Source organism: Simochromis diagramma, unplaced genomic scaffold (assembly GCF_900408965.1).
Source record: "Simochromis diagramma unplaced genomic scaffold, fSimDia1.1 OVJJ01000516.1, whole genome shotgun sequence".
NCBI lineage: Eukaryota > Metazoa > Chordata > Actinopteri > Cichliformes > Cichlidae > Simochromis > Simochromis diagramma.
This window is the reverse complement of record NW_024386938.1, coordinates 1,653,870-1,667,379: the sequence shown is the minus strand read 5'-3', so window position 1 is coordinate 1,667,379 and position 13,510 is coordinate 1,653,870. Positions and strand designations below refer to the sequence as shown.

The 13,510-nt window shown below is 42.5% G+C and overlaps 1 long non-coding RNA gene across 1 annotated transcript; it reads left to right on the top strand.

Moving 5' to 3' along the window:
- Window positions 1-2,681: 2,681 nt before the first annotated feature.
- LOC120736924 lies at window positions 2,682-7,706 on the top strand. The gene is made up of 2 exons (XR_005696643.1): window positions 2,682-2,889; window positions 5,313-7,706. It is a non-coding gene; the product is annotated as an uncharacterized LOC120736924 (long non-coding RNA).
- Window positions 7,707-13,510: the final 5,804 nt, after the last annotated feature.

Sequence of the window (13,510 nt, the reverse complement as noted above, 5' to 3'; positions counted from 1 at the left end):
TTGGTCACCTCAAACAAGGAAAATCTCTGGCTCTCACAGACCTGTAACGTCTTCTGTAAGAAGCTTTTCTGTCCCCCACTCGTTACCTGTATGAATGGCACCTGTTTGAACCCATCATCTGTACAAAAGACACCTGTCCACAGCCTCAAACAGTCAGACTCCAAACTCCGCCATGGCCAAGACCAAAGAGCTTTCGAAGGACACCAGGAAAAGTATTGTAGACCTGCACCAGACTGAGAAGAGTGAATCTACAATAGGCAAGCAGCTTGGTGTGAAAAAATCAACTGTGGGAGCAATCATTAGAAAATGGAAGACATACAAGACCACTGATAATCTCCCTCGATCTGGGGCTCCACGCAAGATCTCATCCCGTGGGGTCAAAATGATCATGAGAACGGTGAGCAAAGATCCCAGAACCACACGGGGGGACCTGGTGAATGACCTGCAGAGAGCTGGGACCAAAGTAACAAAGGTCACCATCAGTAACACACTACAACGGCAGGGAATCAAATCCCGCAGTGCCAGACGTGTTCCGCTGCTGAAGCCAGTGCATGTCCAGGCCCGTCTGAAGTTTGCCAGAGAGCACATGGATGATACAGCAGAGGATTGGGAGAATGTCATGTGGTCAGATGAAACCAAAGTAGAACTTTTTGGTATAAACTCAACTCGTCGTGTTTGGAGGAAGAAGAATACTGAGTTGCATCCCAAGAACACCATACCTACTGTGAAGCATGGGAGTGGAAACATCATGCTATGGGGCTGTTTTTCTGCCAAGGGGACAGGACGACTGATCCGTGTTAAGGACAGAATGAATGGGGCCATGTTTTGAGCCAAAACCTCCTTCCATCAGTGGGAACTTTGAAGATGAAACAAGGCTGGGTCTTCCAACATGACAATGATCCAAAACACACCGCCCAGGCAACAAAGGAGTGGCTCCGTAAGAAGCATTTGAAAGTCCTGGAGTGGCCTAGCCAGTCTCCAGACCTCAACCCCATAGAAAATCTGTGGCGGGAGTTGAAAGTCCGTGTTGCTCGGCGACAGCCCCAAAACATCACTGCTCTCGAGAAGATCTGCATGGAGGAATGGGCCAAAATACCAGCTACTGTGTGTGCAAACCTGGTAAAGACCTATAGTAAACGTTTGACCTCTGTTATTGCCAACAAAGGTTATGTTACAAAGTATTGAGTTGTATTTTTGTTATTGACCAAATACTTATTTTCCACCCTGATTTACGAATAAATTCTTTACAAATCCTACCATGTGGATTCATGGATTTTTTTTTCACATTCTGTCTCTCACAGTTGAAGTGTACCTCTGGTGCAAATTACTGACCTCTGTCATCATTTTAGGTGGGGGAACTTGCACAATCGGTGGCTGACTAAATACTTTTTTGCCCCACTGTATCTGTGGGTGCAGCAGCAGGAGCTCAGGGACTGGGGAGCCAGGAGAAGCAACAGGGGGTGCTCTGCTGCAGAATCAGTTGGTTCTATCAATACAGTATTAAATGTTAACAGGTTGAATATAATAATCATAGAGTAGACAGTGGTCCCTCATTTATTGCAGCAGGGGTTCTCAGAATAACTAGCCCCTGGTCACAGTTCTCACAATTGATTCTCAAAGTGCAAACCTTTGTAGATTGCAAAACGTAAAAGTATTATTATGCCGCGGTTTGTCTTCATCTGCCCGCCACTTTCGTGCGCCTTTTTCCCTCGCGGTGCAGGTGTCTATTTCCGAATGAGGGTCGTAGTTATGGGTGTTTTTGTGCTGTTTTTTCTATTGGACATGATGGTTATCAAAACCAAACGTGATAAATTTGGCAAGCGCAGGAGACACGGCACGGAGCAGATTTGTCAATCAGGCTGCAGAATGCAATGCTGTACTGTGCAATAAAAAATCAGCGAAAAAGCAAAGCAGTGACGGATGAACAGCGGGACCACTGTGTGCTGTTTATTAATAAACAATAAAATATATTCCTAAATGACAACATGCATAAAAGCAGAACGGTATTTGTACGTCAGTGGGAAAATAGCGGTGGCTTGCTAGCTTTTGTGCGGCTTCTCCGGGTCAGTGAAAACTTTCAAAAGAAAAATGAATGAACTTACCAGGTTGCCCGATCTCTTCACATATCTTCCTCCAAGCTCGGTCCTTTTTATTCCTGTCTCGGTACTATTAGATTATTCTGTTATTATATGTTACCTTATATATGTAATCAAAGTAGTTGAAGTATGATACTGCTGTAGATAATATTATACCCTTTAATATAGAGTGTGTGAGCTGTATGTAGTTTAGTTCTCGTTATACTTTTGAGTTAACAGAACATATTCACATATTAGTTTATTAGATAAATGTGCATCACTCTGTATCCTTGATCTGCTGTGAATGTATTACATGCTTAATTGTTGAATCATGAAGAGAAGCTTGTAAGCAGGAGACTCTGTGTCTAAGACAGGGGAGATAGACAGACCACATTCCATACCCCCACCTTACAGAAAGCAGAGAAACAACTGCCGAGGTCATAACTTAGGCGCTGTAACGGAGAAAGAATGTGATGTTTTGGCTTTTACGACTAGATGGGGGCCACTAGAGACTATAAAAAGCTGAGCAACCCGTCACCATTTTGAGACTTGCTGTGACCCTCTTCAGGCATGTCTCCCCATCATGATGGTTCAAATGCTCATAAGTGTTGAATTGTATGGAAATAAATGATTGTTGATTGAGCATAAATACACCGAGTATTGTCCTTCCTTCAGCCCAAAGATTCAAAGAATTGGGAGATTTCAACAACTTGGTGCCGTGACCCGGATCTTTGGCGTGCTGAGGAAGTGCAGATTTGGCCTTTGGTGAGATCGTGAGGCGAGGTGAACAGAGGACCGGTCCAAATATAAAAAGGTAAGCACAGCCTGTTGTATTATAAATACCAAATGTGCATATTGGGCTTTCCAAATTAATCTGTTCACTGAGTTACACGTATTTTCACAGTAAATTTGTCGGTGTCTGGTTTTTGGCGCAAGATACTAACAACATAAGTTGAGGCTGAATTCCAGTGTGTTAAATAAACTGCTTCTACCGAGATACTAATAACATACTACGTTGGACTAGTTGCAGCCACTTTACCTTCCACATTTAATTTTGTCTAATACTGGCTTCTGTAGCAATAATACGTTAGAATTTCTTCTGAAGACGCGGCCATTAGTTCAGTACATTGAAGTCGAGGTTTTGAAGTTGTTTATGGTGTCGGTAAAGTCCTGGCTCTTGCCGGCTATGAAATAGAAGTTGATTTAAGAAAAAGCAGATGCTGGCTCACGGTGCAGTTGAACGCTGGCAACGCGAGAGCGAAACACGTCCGTAGGTTTGGTTTATGATACGGCCGTGTTCCGGTGGTGCGGCCGTGAAGTGCAGTAGTGGTTGGTGCTAGTTTTAGTACATTGGATAGAGGTTTGACGGTGGTTTGTGGCGTCAGTCGAGTTTTAAGGGCCGCGGTCATAAAACAAAGTAAAATTTTACTTGCCAAGAAGTACATAGAGCAAAACCTGGTTTATGATGTCAGGTATAACTTCGGGGATGCAAGCATCACTTTTATGATGCGACTTTGCCCCGTTGTGGCGGTCATAAGCGCAGAGAAAGGGGTATTTTGGTCTATGGTGCAGTGTGCTTTAAGGAGATCTAACAGTTGAGCTCAGAAGTTTCTGTGTAATCTTCCGCTGATGAGGAACGCTCTCTGTGTGTCTCACTGATGGTGTAACGCGCTGTGTGTGTAAGGCGCGCTCTGGCTGTGGGTGAGGCGCGCGCTGAGTGTGTTTCTGTGTGTGAAGTCTGAACACAGTGACAGTGACGGTTGATGTGTTTGATTAGGAGGACACTAGAGCAAAGACACATTTTAGGATCAAAGGTTGATGCCTAGTGTACCTGTGGAAACTAATTTTGTTCATGGTTTGGCAACCCCCCTGTCTGTAGACGTGCAGGCAGGTTAAGTGCCGAGGTGGCGACTTGGGAACTGAGGACTCCCGCTTAGCTACGGAAGTAACACTGGAACGACCGTGTAACCACGGGTTCACATTTATTCCGGACTAGAACAAGACACATTTTGCGAACAAAGGTTGAGTCTAGATTAGTAAAGAAATATAAAAAAAGGTTGAATTCCTCGTTTCAGTGGTTGAAATTGTTGTGTGCCTGTCCCCTGACGAGTGTGAAATTAAATAAAGAGGGAATTTGGAGCCACATAGAGATAGACGGGCATAATTGGGTGTATTACTCTGTGGTGTAATAAAAAAATAAAAATAAAAAAGAGAGATAGTAAGAGGTGTGTAGTGGAGAATTATGGAGGAGTAGAGAGAGGAATGTGTTGGGAGACTGGCGTGCAGTTTACGCTGTCAAGGTAGGCGTGTGGCCTGCTTATCTGTTTAACAGTGATGAAAATGAAATTAAATAAATCTCTTAGTGTGTTGATACAGGAGGCTGCGGACCTGGACCAACTGCCCCCACAAGCACAGCGGCCGAAGCAAAATTATAGGTAATGGGAACCACACCCAGTAAGAATCAGCAGCTGTGAAAAAGACAGCAGCGAGGAGAGAATTAGAGGAGAAATTAAGAGAAGTTTTAACACATAAAATTGGGGCCAACGGACTTGTGGAGGTTGGGAAGGCGTCCGGAGCATCACAACAAAAAGGTGAAACAAAAACACACACAAGCAGAGAAATCTGAGAGAAAGGCTCCTTTTAAGGTAACGCCTAGTTTGAGAAAAAGATAAAATTAACCTGCCTGCCTACAAATGCACACACACGCAATGAAGAAACAGCTTACACTCATGAACACGTGAAGATTTTCCAGCAAGGCTAAAGCAGCGAAACTTAACATACACCTGTTGTTAAAGGATAAATACATTACTGACAAATAAACTCTCTGGGTTGCAGGACAACAATTTAACTTCAAAGAAAAAGACACTGGTCTGACCAACCAGTGAAGACATGACAAATTTAGGGGGTTAAAAGATTCAAATTGTGATATGTTTTCTGCTGATTGATTGATACAAGTGATTATTGAATGAAAGAAAATTTCTTTTTGGGCTTTTAAACATGATCTTAAGAATTTTAACAGGTGCATGTTGTCCTGTCAACTTGGTGGGTTAGGAGTTGATTATATCGGGAGAGAAAAAACAAAAAAAAGGGGGAGAGAAGGCTGACACAGGGCCTGGCCCCGGTGTTTCTCCCCTCTCGTTGTAATACAGCCAACACAACATCATTTTCCTGTTCGTTTGCTTTTGTTTTTGTCTGTTTTTGTTTTTTTTGTTTTTCTCTATATATATTTAATTACAGGCTGCTTTGCCGGCCCTGAAAGCCGAGGCTGACTGGACTCCTGCTCTCCCCCATACGTGACACTGACCAAATGCTGTAACAGCTGGACCCACAACAACAACCTGAAAAAGTCAACAGTGCTGCAGGAATGTGATCTCATGCAGCAGAGACGGAGAGCACTAAACCTAAGGCCCGTTTCACTACACGGGGGAAAATTCCCAGACTGCGTCAGCTGACAGAGCTCAGCTGTGACGAGACGCCCGCCAAGCCCGAATGAAAAGTAAGGCCGAGCAAAAGAATGCTGACCTTGATAACTCTGCATTTACACTGTGCAGGACAGTGATGGACCAACACGGATGATCGGGCAGCAAAAAGGGCGTGACCGGGACAGGAGGAGTAACTGAGGACAGAAGGCACCTCAGAATGGACAAAAAACACAGGAGAAGATGCAGGTTTCACCTGCGGTGAGCATGGACACTGGAGAAAGGACTGCCCCAATTGGGGTCAGAACCAGGACGGACTGAACTTTGAGCAGCAGCAGCAGCAATGGTCGCAAACAAACTGAAAAGGAGGAGGGCAGGACCCCAGGGCATGCTTCAGGCCGTGGTTTACCCAAGACACCAGAACAGGAAAGTGATGAACAAACACACACACACACACACGTATACAAACACACAGATTCAGAATGAAGTGAAATACACACATGAACACATGTGCACTCGTTGATTGAGTGAGAAATGACATACACACACACACACACGCACAAATTGGAATGCTGATTCACTGAGAAGTGATGCACACACATACACACACACACACGCTGATGCAATGAAGAATGCTTTGCTTATGCTGATATGCAAAATGCTGCACACAAACATCCCAATGCATAATTTTTATGAGGAGCCATTGATTACCATTGATTACTTAGAATGTGTTATATGTCACCCAGAGGGCATTTATGTAGATTTTAGGAATAAGCTCTAAAACGGTTTGGTTATGAAAACAATGTCTGTGCGTGATGTCTGTTTATGGCTCAAGGCCTTGACTGAATTCTTTGCTGTGCTTCACACAGCCCTGATGAGGAACAGTGGCACAGAGTGAAAATGATGAATTAATAGTGTAAGTTTAGGTCGGAGTACGGCATTTTCTGTGATTGAGTTTTAATTCAAGGAGGAACAAAAGGTGTTACGGCACCTGAGGTTCTCATTCCCACACAATATTGTCCCGGCAGGAAGCAAAACGTTCCTGTGAATTTCTGGTTGATTGTTTGGTTTTGCTTAGCGCTAGCTTGATTTTATCAGTGAGCTTTGGCTTGTGTTCTTTCTCGTAAGCGAGAGAGGATAGTTTTATGCTTGGACATGTCTGCAACGGGCCCTAGTTTGTGTTATTTTAGTAGTATTTTGTTGGTTATGTCTGTTTTCGTTTTTGTTACAGTGCACTGAGATAAGAAAATCTGAGAGGTGTGATCCACCGGTGGTGATATGTTGATATTTTGTGAGTTCATGATTTAACAATCAGCTCTTTAAACCAGGCCTGAAAGATTGAGATTTAAAGCGCTATAAAATATTATTACTGTAAACAGTTGCAAAGTGTGCTTCTCCATGATTGTAATTGGCTTGGGAGAAATTCACTTATAGGGAACACTGAGAAGTTCTGAGTCTAAAAGGATTGCACCGAGTCAATCCGGCCCAAAAAACAACAAGGAATTGTTTTCCTTTAAAATGATGACGTCATCTTGCTGGTGATGGATGCTCGAATAGGTTGCGCGTGAGACTCCATTATCAGCAACATCTGGTATGAATGTGTGTGGAGGTATGCATGTGAATGGACTGTGATGGACTGACGACTAAAAGTTTTGACTGACTTGATACTGAGACAATGACTGCACCCACTTTAGGATTAGTAAATGCCAATAAACAATTCACCCAGCGGACAAGAGAAGGGTGGATGCTTCGTTTTGTTTGTTTTGTTTTTTCAGGAGCAGGAGGATAAGAGAGACTGGAGGAGGAGACTGTAGCTTCACATAAGTATGAACTGCAGACTTAACACTTTGGTTGCTGATTTTGAGTTACTGATGTTTGCATTAAGAAAACTGTGCTATATTAGCTGTGTTTTGATTAAGGTATCATGTTATATTATTGGGAATGCCAAATGCTACAGTGGAGAAAAACGTTTGATATCACTCATGACTGGAATATGTTACTATTAACCACAGCAGGCCACTGTAAAAAGTTAATTAAATTTTATAGAGGAAAATCGCCAAAACTTTAATAATATCTATGAATGACTTGCCACATTCAGAATAGAGATATGCAATAACAAACATTGGGCCACGTGATTTAGGTTCTCGCTTGAAATAGTAAGTTATTAAAAGTAGAATATAATCGACAGGGACATTTGATAGGATGTGGTACTGAAAAAGAACAAGAGCAAAGTAAAGAAAGAAAACCTATTGTGTTTAGTTTTGATAAATTCAAATTAAAATGTACCATTACACTCAGAGGATCAATATGAAATTCAATATATGCAAAATTTGTATGAAGTACATGACTGATAACTGTTCTGTCCTGAGCTTTTGTTTCTATAGCACCCACTTGACCACACCAACAGTTACTCGCCACCAACAGGGGGTATTTGCAAAGAATAGGGAGGAAGATCATCAAAACTGGGAAAGGTAAGCCCCGAAGGGGGTGATGACACCATAACTTTCACTTATGGTCAAATTCTTAAAATTTGACTCCAAACTTGAAAATTCTTCAAACATTTAGAGACAAAGTGGATAAACATAATGCCGCAAACCACATAAGGATGGAGCATTTGAATCAATAACATGGTGAAATAACACGCAGTAAAATGTGGATCATGTTGATTATGTTTATTCCAGTGTGCAGAGGAGTCAATTCCCTTCACAAAGTTTATAAATTCACTTGAACCAAAATTAGGAGCACCCGGTGCTGCAAGAGTTAATAGTCACAATATCCAAGGACAAGCACAAGAGCATGACTGATATGATGGGACTGGGATTTTGCTACACTTAATTATTGCAGACACAACTAAAACTATAACTGAAACTAATCAAAACTAAACTAAACTAGCAAACAAGTGGTAAAAACTGATTAAAACTGATATAAAATTGAAAATCTGAAGTCGAAGCTAAATAAAAATAAAAACTAATGAAAATTGCAAAACTATTACAACCCTGGTCCAGACTAAGATGGCGTTGGACATCTTCAGGGCAGAAAAGGGTTGGTGTGACCAAGGTGTGGTTTGGCTTGTTGTATGTACATTTCAAAATGTTACAGCTCTGGATGGACCAGTTACCAGGGCATGGAAGGATGACAGACTTCATTACATGAGGAGAAGGGAAATTTCCGGGATTGAAGATCCTCAGGGATGACAAGGCTGGAGCAACGGTACTCGAGAGAAGAATTTCTGATACTTTCTGAGATATGATGTCACTAACCTTCTCTTTTAATTGTCTAGCTCCAATGAATTGACACATGGGAGTGTGTCAAAAAGGGGAAGTTGAGTCCGAACATCAAACAATGGTTTTATGAACATCTGATGACTTTATTTGTGTGTTTAATAATTTAGCTATGGTAAAACTTAAGCATATAATGTGTTAGACTTAGAAATGGTTCATTAATTTTTGATTTCTTTTACACACACGTAGATTATGATTAGAATAGGTCCTGAACATAATATTTTAAACCAAATTTGAATCATTAGAACAACAATGGATAACAATATTAGATTATCAAGGCTAGGGAGAGAGGTGTTTTGGTTTTCTGTCTCTTGCAGAGAAAGGAACAGACACCAGACGGGGACACGGAGATATGAGGACCCTTCACAGCAGAGACAGATGTAGGGACTGCCGAGACAGCAACTGGGGTCAAGTGTCATGGCGTTTGAGCTCCTTGAGAAGATGGATCCCATAAACACAGCAATAACCATGAAGGGGTTGGCGAAAACCAGGAACACAAGACCAACAAGGTTCAAGAGGCTCTTGGCAAAAAGGGGGACACGGCGGTGACCCCAAAACACACAGATCCTTGTTTGAAATCGGGGCAGAATAATCCCCAGAACTGTGCAATGACCAAAGGGTGGTCTAACCCCGGAGGTCGAAGAAAGAAGCTGAGAATCACCCAACTGGAAGACACTGGTAGCTGCAGCAATAAAAATAAAGGTTAAAAGCTCCTTAGACAGAGGTTCTAGTCTAAGTACGTTTGAAAGGCATAAGGTGGCATCAAAGGGGGTGGAAAACTGGAGCACCAAAATAAAGCTGTGGGAGAATTGGGGAGTGATGGGAGAGTCATCTGTAACTGCTGTTATGGTCGTAAATCTAACTTTGCTTGCATCTGAACTGCGTAAACACAGAGGTCATCCCACATATGGTCCACCCGTTAAAGGGGGACAGAGGGCCTCAGGATCAAGAAGACCTGGACCTTGCAATGCTGGAGTGCATGTTATAAGTGATCTCTTTTAAGAGATCAAAAGGGGGAATTATTAGATTATTCTGTTATTATATGTTACCTTATATATGTAATCAAAGTAGTTGAAGTATGATACTGCTGTAGATAATATTATACCCTTTAATATAGAGTGTGTGAGCTGTATGTAGTTTAGTTCTCGTTATACTTTTGAGTTAACAGAACATATTCACATATTAGTTTATTAGATAAGTGTGCATCACTCTGTATCCTTGATCTGCTGTGAATGTATTACATGCTTAATTGTTGAATCATGAAGAGAAGCTTGTAAGCAGGAGACTCTGTGTCTAAGACAGGGGAGATAGACAGACCACATTCCATACCCCCACCTTACAGAAAGCAGAGAAACAACTGCCGAGGTCATAACTTAGGCGCCGTAACGGAGAAAGAATGTGATGTTTTGGCTTTTACGACTAGATGGGGGCCACTAGAGACTATAAAAAGCTGAGCAACCCGTCACCATTTCGAGACTTGCTGTGACCCTCTTCAGGCATGTCTCCCCATCATGATGGTTCAAATGCTCATAAGTGTTGAATTGTATGGAAATAAATGATTGTTGATTGAGCATAAATACACCGAGTATTGTCCTTCCTTCAGCCCAAAGATTCAAAGAATTGGGAGATTTCAACAGTACTGAAAGCAGCTGGTGTCGTACAGCTCCGAGTTGTTTGCTACCGCATTGATTAGCCTTCCCCTCCATTGGAGTATGAAAGGCTTTGGCTGGATCTGCCCCTTTGACCTAGGTAACAGCCACGTCACCAGGCTCCTGATTGGTTGTCGCGGTGCGATTTGACGCTGGAGTTCAGATTTTTCCAACTCAAGCGGTAGACGCGAAACGCGCGTATGCACAAAATGCAACACAAAAACTCACGCGCGTGGTTTTATTCGCGAGTCAAACGCGCCAGACGCGCTACACTGACGCGCGTTTCACGCGTTTTGGCGTTTTCGCGACGCAAATATGCTTCCGAATTTTCGCGGGACCCGCAATCGCGCGTCATCGCGCCTTTCCATTGACTTTACATGTAAACCTGACGCTCTATTCGCGTCCATCGCGTTCGGTGTGAACACACCGTTAACATTGTTGAGCTGTTAAACATCAAATATTGAACAATACACTTACATTTCCAGTACATTCAACTTCCACAAATCCATCAAACTCTTCACCTTCCGTGTCCGAGTTACGGTAAACAGCTGGGCAATTTCGGCATCAAGCATGCCCGGATCCCTCTCACACCGGATTAAAAGGCGTTTAAAGTGCATTCAGCAGAATAAAACAATCGGATGAGTTAAAATTTAACCAACTCATTCACAGTAACTATTAACATTGTTAAGCTGTTAAACATCGAATATTGAACAATACACTTACAGTGGGGCAAAAAAGTATTTAGTCAGCCACCGATTGTGCAAGTTCCCCCACCTAAAATGATGACAGAGGTCAGTAATTTGCACCAGAGGTACACTTCAACTGTGAGAGACAGAATGTGAAAAAAAAATCCATGAATCCACATGGTAGGATTTGTAAAGAATTTATTCGTAAATCAGGGTGGAAAATAAGTATTTGGTCAATAACAAAAATACAACTCAATACTTTGTAACATAACCTTTGTTGGCAATAACAGAGGTCAAACGTTTACTATAGGTCTTTACCAGGTTTGCACACACAGTAGCTGGTATTTTGGCCCATTCCTCCATGCAGATCTTCTCGAGAGCAGTGATGTTTTGGGGCTGTCGCCGAGCAACACGGACTTTCAACTCCCGCCACAGATTTTCTATGGGGTTGAGGTCTGGAGACTGGCTAGGCCACTCCAGGACTTTCAAATGCTTCTTACGGAGCCACTCCTTTGTTGCCCGGGCGGTGTGTTTTGGATCATTGTCATGTTGGAAGACCCAGCCTCGTTTCATCTTCAAAGTTCCCACTGATGGAAGGAGGTTTTGGCTCAAAATCTCACGTTACATGGCCCCATTCATTCTGTCCTTAACACGGATCAGTCGTCCTGTCCCCTTGGCAGAAAAACAGCCCCATAGCATGATGTTTCCACCCCCATGCTTCACAGTAGGTATGGTGTTCTTGGGATGCAACTCAGTATTCTTCTTCCTCCAAACACGACGAGTTGAGTTTATACCAAAAAGTTCTACTTTGGTTTCATCTGACCACATGACATTCTCCCAATCCTCTGCTGTATCATCCATGTGCTCTCTGGCAAACTTCAGACGGGCCTGGACATGCACTGGCTTCAGCAGCGGAACACGTGTGGCACTGCGGGATTTGATTCCCTGCCGTTGTAGTGTGTTACTGATGGTGACCTTTGTTACTTTGGTCCCAGCTCTCTGCAGGTCATTCACCAGGTCCCCCCGTGTGGTTCTGGGATCTTTGCTCACCGTTCTCATGATCATTTTGACCCCACGGGATGAGATCTTGCGTGGAGCCCCAGATCGAGGGAGATTATCAGTGGTCTTGTATGTCTTCCATTTTCTAATGATTGCTCCCACAGTTGATTTTTTCACACCAAGCTGCTTGCCTATTGTAGATTCACTCTTCCCAGTCTGGTGCAGGTCTACAATACTTTTCCTGGTGTCCTTCGAAAGCTCTTTGGTCTTGGCCATGGCGGAGTTTGGAGTCTGACTGTTTGAGGCTGTGGACAGGTGTCTTTTGTACAGATGATGGGTTCAAACAGGTGCCATTCATACAGGTAACGAGTGGGGGACAGAAAAGCTTCTTACAGAAGACGTTACAGGTCTGTGAGAGCCAGAGATTTTCCTTGTTTGAGGTGACCAAATACTTATTTTCCACCCTGATTTACGAATAAATTCTTTACAAATCCTACCATGTGGATTCATGGATTTTTTTTTCACATTCTGTCTCTCACAGTTGAAGTGTACCTCTGGTGCAAATTACTGACCTCTGTCATCATTTTAAGTGGGGGAACTTGCACAATCGGTGGCTGACTAAATACTTTTTTGCCCCACTGTATGTACAGCAAGCACTGATACCTTTTTAGTCGGTGGGATTGCCTTGTGATCACCTTTACTAAATATCTACAACCAATCTGATTATATCCTGTTATTGTTTTTTTTTTTTCAATGTTGAAATTAAAATCTAGTAGCAGCCTTCTCATTTCTTTGTGTTTTGTGCTGTTTTACAGGCCCACAGGGGAGGACGGCTCCGAGGCAGATGAGGGACGGGTCCCAGGACGGTCCATCGGCGGTGGAGCTGGCCATCCTGGAGTCCCTGAAGAGGCCACACCAGTCTCCAATGGAGCATTTCCTCCTCAGCCATGTTCCTGCTCTGGAGAGCAGCTGGTCCTTTTTATTCCTGTCTCTCTGTAAATTCTTATATTTTATATATTTATGTTTAATGTTTTTCTGTTTGAGAATTTTAATATTATTTCAAATAAATTTTTATAATGACTAATGTCTCAGTTCTACTACACAGCAAATGTTGGCACACGACTTGACACATGTAGAATTTATTTCATATTATACTAATGACAAAATATACTAATACAGTGGGATGCAAAAGTTTGGGCAACCTTGTTAATAGCCATCATTTTCCTGTATAAATCGTTGGTTGTTACAATAAAAGATGTCAGTTAAATATCATACAGGAGAGACACACAGTGATATTTGAGAAGTGAAAAGAAGTTTACTGGATTTACAGAAAGTGTGCAATAATTGTTTAAACAAAATCAAGCAGGTGCATAAATTTGGGCACCACAAAAAAGAAATGAA